We start from the raw sequence: 4764 nt of genomic DNA, 5'->3' as shown, positions 1-4764 counted from the left end.
CACCTGAGCTACAGAGAAAGACGTGTGTATGTCAGTAGTGTGGAGAGGCTTCCTCTCGTCGTCTGCTTTCCTTCATCTGATCTAATGGGAAAGTTGAGAACAAATTCCGAGCAGGATTCATATTTCTTTCACCTATCCTGTGTTTTCAGATCAGTGAAGGAGAGGAGATGAGGAGAATAGGCCATTTGAAGCTATTGAAATGCACCCTTGGATGTATAGTTGGGCAATATTTTCCCTCAAGTTTTTATTCTAAAGGGGCATTTAGTTTCTTTCTGATATTTTTGTTGTTTTCATATTTTATATTGATATTAACTGACTTTTTAACTTATATGAAGAAAAGATGACTGCATTGTTATACTGTATTAGAGATATTTGTATAAACCAAAAACAAAAACAAAGTGAATGATATCCCACTGGGCACAGACGTCAATTCAAAGTCTATTCCACGTTGGTTCAACATAATTTGATTGAAATGACGTGGAAATAACATTGATTCAACCAGTGTGTGCCCAGTGGGTTGGGACTAATGAGCTGCTATGGGTTTCTACCCTGCAAGCACACTCTACCCTCTGTGTGGACTGTTCCTTTAAAAATACTGTATGTCAATATGAAAGCTGCTATACATTTTCTAAACATTTTCCTTTTTTGTATTTCTCCTTAAAGGTCCCGAACATCATCAAATTAGATGAGATTTTGATGAAACCAGTTCAAAGTAGGGTGACCCAAGTATTCAAAATGACTGTAGCTGATACATTGATAAAGTTTTATAATAAAGTTACTGGTCCCCTCCAACCATGTCAAACACTTGGATTTAGGAGGAAGGCCAGATACTCCTTTCTCTAATATCTCTGGACATGCATAACCAAGGATTTGCTTCCGGCTTTATGCAACGTCACATAAATGTAATACACCAATGGTAGGGTCTTATCACATGAACATATTAAATACTGTATGTACTGCCTTAAAACCGTCATCACATGTGCGCCTATGCCTTGATTTGACTTTGTTTACAAACCGTAAGCTAGTATCTAGCTCAAACAGAACGTACGACCAAAGATTCTGGTAACCTTTCATCTGTTGTCTGACTGTTAGGTAGCAAGCTACTTACCAGCGTGCCAGCAAAAGCACACTATGTTGTGACTGGATGCTATAGTGTAAAATTAACCTTACGCTATTTTCCGAAGAATTAAGACATCAGATAGCAGTGGCTGCTTTTCATTTCGGGTGGACAGGCTGCAGCAAGAATTATGATCATGTCACGCGCGTGCAGTGCACATTTCGAGTGAAGTTGCTTTATCAATTGGGGAGAACATTCGATGAGTCTTGCCAGGAAGCTAATCCTGAAGACAGATGCTGTCCCATCATTGACAGTGGATCTTGCAAGCGCTGACCATAATGTAAGTATCAGAGTTTGATGAGTCTGACACGGTAGCCAACATTTTGGGGGGATCGAAGGGCTAACGTTAGATAATGCAACTGTGGCTGTGGCTGCTTTGACTTGTGAACGGTATACTTTCCGTAAGACACATGATAGTCACTATGTATTTTTTATCTTCCATCCCTAAGCCCCCTACATTTAGTCTTAGAACTGCCAGCACACAGCTGGCCCGAAGGAATGTTGTCCACAAAATGATTTGCAGTGTGTATAGTATTTGTAATTTACCCCTGAAAATAATATTTTGCCATTTCATTCAAAATGTTCAAATTCAAAAACACCAGAAAACACATTGTAGAATGAGTAGATAACTACATTAACAAATGGATAGCATCCTAACTTAGAACAGTAAATTAAATTAAATTCACTACCCATTTAACAAACATTTCCCTTTTCAAAAACATTACAGGCTACGTAGACAGGCTCCTGGATCTCCTCTTCGATGAGATCACCTTTGATCCAGCGCCATATGTGAGGAAGCTGTACGAGCATAACAGGACCCCTGTCTACCCAGTGTGAGCTGGATTTGTCTCCTGCTTCAATCTTTGGGGTGACTGAAGCCAAGTGGGTGACTGAAGCCTGCTTGATTGAAGCGGGTACATGAGTCCCCCTCTTCCTCTCCCCTCCCCACAATCTCTGTAGTTGGTTGTATTTCCTGAATCCTAAGTAATTAACTTTTACGTGATATGATATCACTTTTTTTTTTTTTAAGCATTCGGACAGGAGATGTGTTACAAATTATACAAATCAATGGGTCCTGCACACTGTAGGGCGGCCTGGCCCTATATTGGGCTTATGGCTCTAATGATGTATTTTATGTCAAATGATGTCTCACCATTATTTCTCACCTTTATTTCTCATGAGTGTTCATGTTGATCTTTTAGCTATGCTGGCCTATCGTAAAATACCAAATAAATGTCTGATCAATACATACAATTCTGAACATATTGTCATTTATAATGCTAATGCAGAGGCACCAATAAATTGTCCAGTACATTTATTGTATGCTCATGTACATTCCCTTATGTCTAAGGTGACGCAGGCTTTACAAATTCTTGTGAAGAAGTGTATCAGTGAACTGTATTCTGTAATTAGTTACAAAACAATAGAAATGCAATTGTGTATTGCTGCTGTTTGTCTAGTATCCAACAGCCCACGATCAGCTCTGTTGACCATGAGAGCATTTGCAGAGAAAATGTAGGCTCAGAATGAGATGTGGCCCATTGTTTACCTTGTTACCTGGCAATGACCACAAAGGCATTTCAAAGACCTGTCAGTCAAGGAAAGCTCATGAATATATACAGTGGGGAGAACAAGTATTTGATACACTGCCGATTTTGCAGGTTTTCCTACTTACAAAGCATGTAGAGGTCTGTAATTTTTATTATAGGTACACTTCAACTGTGAAAGACGGAATCTAAAACAAAAATCCAGAAAATCACATTGTATGATTTTTAAGTAATTCATTTGCATTTTATTGCATGACATAAGTATTCGATACATCAGAAAAGCAGAACTTAATATTTGGTACAGAAACCTTTGTTTGCAATTACAGAGATCATACGTTTCCTGTAGGTCTTGACCAGGTTTGCACACACTGCAGCAGGGATTTTGGCCCACTCCTCCATACAGACCTTCTCCAGATCCTTCAGGTTTCGGGGCTGTCGCTGGGCAAGACGGACTTTCAGCTCCCTCCAAAGATTTTCTATTGGGTTCAGGTCTGGAGACTGGCTAGGCCACTCCAGGACCTTGAGATGCTTCTTAAGGAGCCACTCCTTAGTTGCCCTGGCTGTGTGTTTCGGGTCGTTGTCATGCTGGAAGACCCAGCAACGACCCATCTTCAATGCTCTTACTGAGGGAAGGAGGTTGTTGGCCCCATCCATCCTCCCCTCAATACGGTGCAGTCGTCCTGTCCCCTTTGCAGAAAAGCATCCCCAAAGAATGATGTTTCCACCTCCATGCTTCACGGTTGGGATGGTGTTCTTGGGGTTGTACTCATCCTTCTTCTTCCTCCAAACAGGGCGAGTGGAGTTTAGACCAAAAAGCTCTATTTTTGTCTCATCAGACCACATGAACTTCTCCCATTCCTCCTCTGGATCATCCAGATGGTCATTGGCAAACTTCAGACAGGCCTGGACATGCCCTGGCTTGAGCATGGGGACCTTGCGTGCGCTGCAGGATTTTAATCCATGACGGCGTAGTGTGTTACTAATGGTTTTCTTTGAGACTGGTCCCAGCTCTCTTCAGGTCATTGACCAGGTCCTGCCGTGTAGTTCTGGGCTGATCCCTCACCTTCCTCATGATCATTGATGCCCCACGAGGTGAGATCTTGCATGGAGCCCCAGACCGAGGGTTATTGACCGTCATCTTGAACTTCTTCCATTTTCTAATAATTGCGCCAACAGTTGTTGCCTTCTCACCAAGCTGCTTGCCTATTGTCCTGTAGCCCATCCCAGCCTTGTGCAGGTCTACAATTTTATCCCTGATGTCCTTACACAGCTCTCTGGTCTTGGCCATTGTGGAGAGGTTGGAGTCTGTTTGATTGAGTGTGTGGACAGGTGTCTTTTATACAGGTAACGAGTTAAAACAGGTGCAGTTAATACAGGTAATGAGTGGAGAACAGGAGGGCTTCTTAAAGAAAAACTAACAGGTCTGTGAGAGCCGGAATTCTTACTGGTTGGTAGGTGATCAAATACTTATGTCATGCAATAAAATGCAAATGAATTACTTAAAAATCATACAATGTGATTTTCTGGATTTTTGTTTTAGATTCCGTCTTTCACAGTTGAAGTGTACCTATGATAAAAATTACAGACCTCTACATGCTTTGTAAGTAGGAAAACCTGCAAAATCGGCAGTGTATCAAATACTTGTTCTCCCCACTGTATAAGCTCCCCACCCAAGCAGACTGTTCTTTCAGGCTTCCTGATATTTAGAGATGAGAGAGAAAGGTACAATGTCTTCAATTCTGAGCGTTTTAATAGTGTAAAAATGCTATGGGTGATGCTTTGGTCATTCAAAGGCTATTTTTACTTTTAAACTGTTGTGGTTTCTTTTCTGGTCATTCTGATGTCTAAGATATAATAGTAGTATGCTGAAGTTTTTTGGTACTAGAGGGTCTCTAGTAGCCTGGTCCCAGATCTGTTTGTGCTCTTACCATCTCCATTTCTCATTGTCAAGCCAAACAATGAATGACAGGGAGTTGACATAATAGCAAAAACAGACCAGCACTTGTAAAAAGAAAACGTCACATTTCTCATGTTCTGATGCAGTTCTAAGAATAACCAGCAGGAGGCATCAACTCCTCTGATAACAGAGATTTTATGGTT

This window comes from Coregonus lavaretus (genome assembly GCF_964263955.1).
Source record: "Coregonus lavaretus genome assembly, chromosome: 20".
Classification (NCBI taxonomy): Eukaryota; Metazoa; Chordata; class Actinopteri; order Salmoniformes; family Salmonidae; genus Coregonus; species Coregonus lavaretus.
This window is presented reverse-complemented; position numbering follows the sequence as displayed.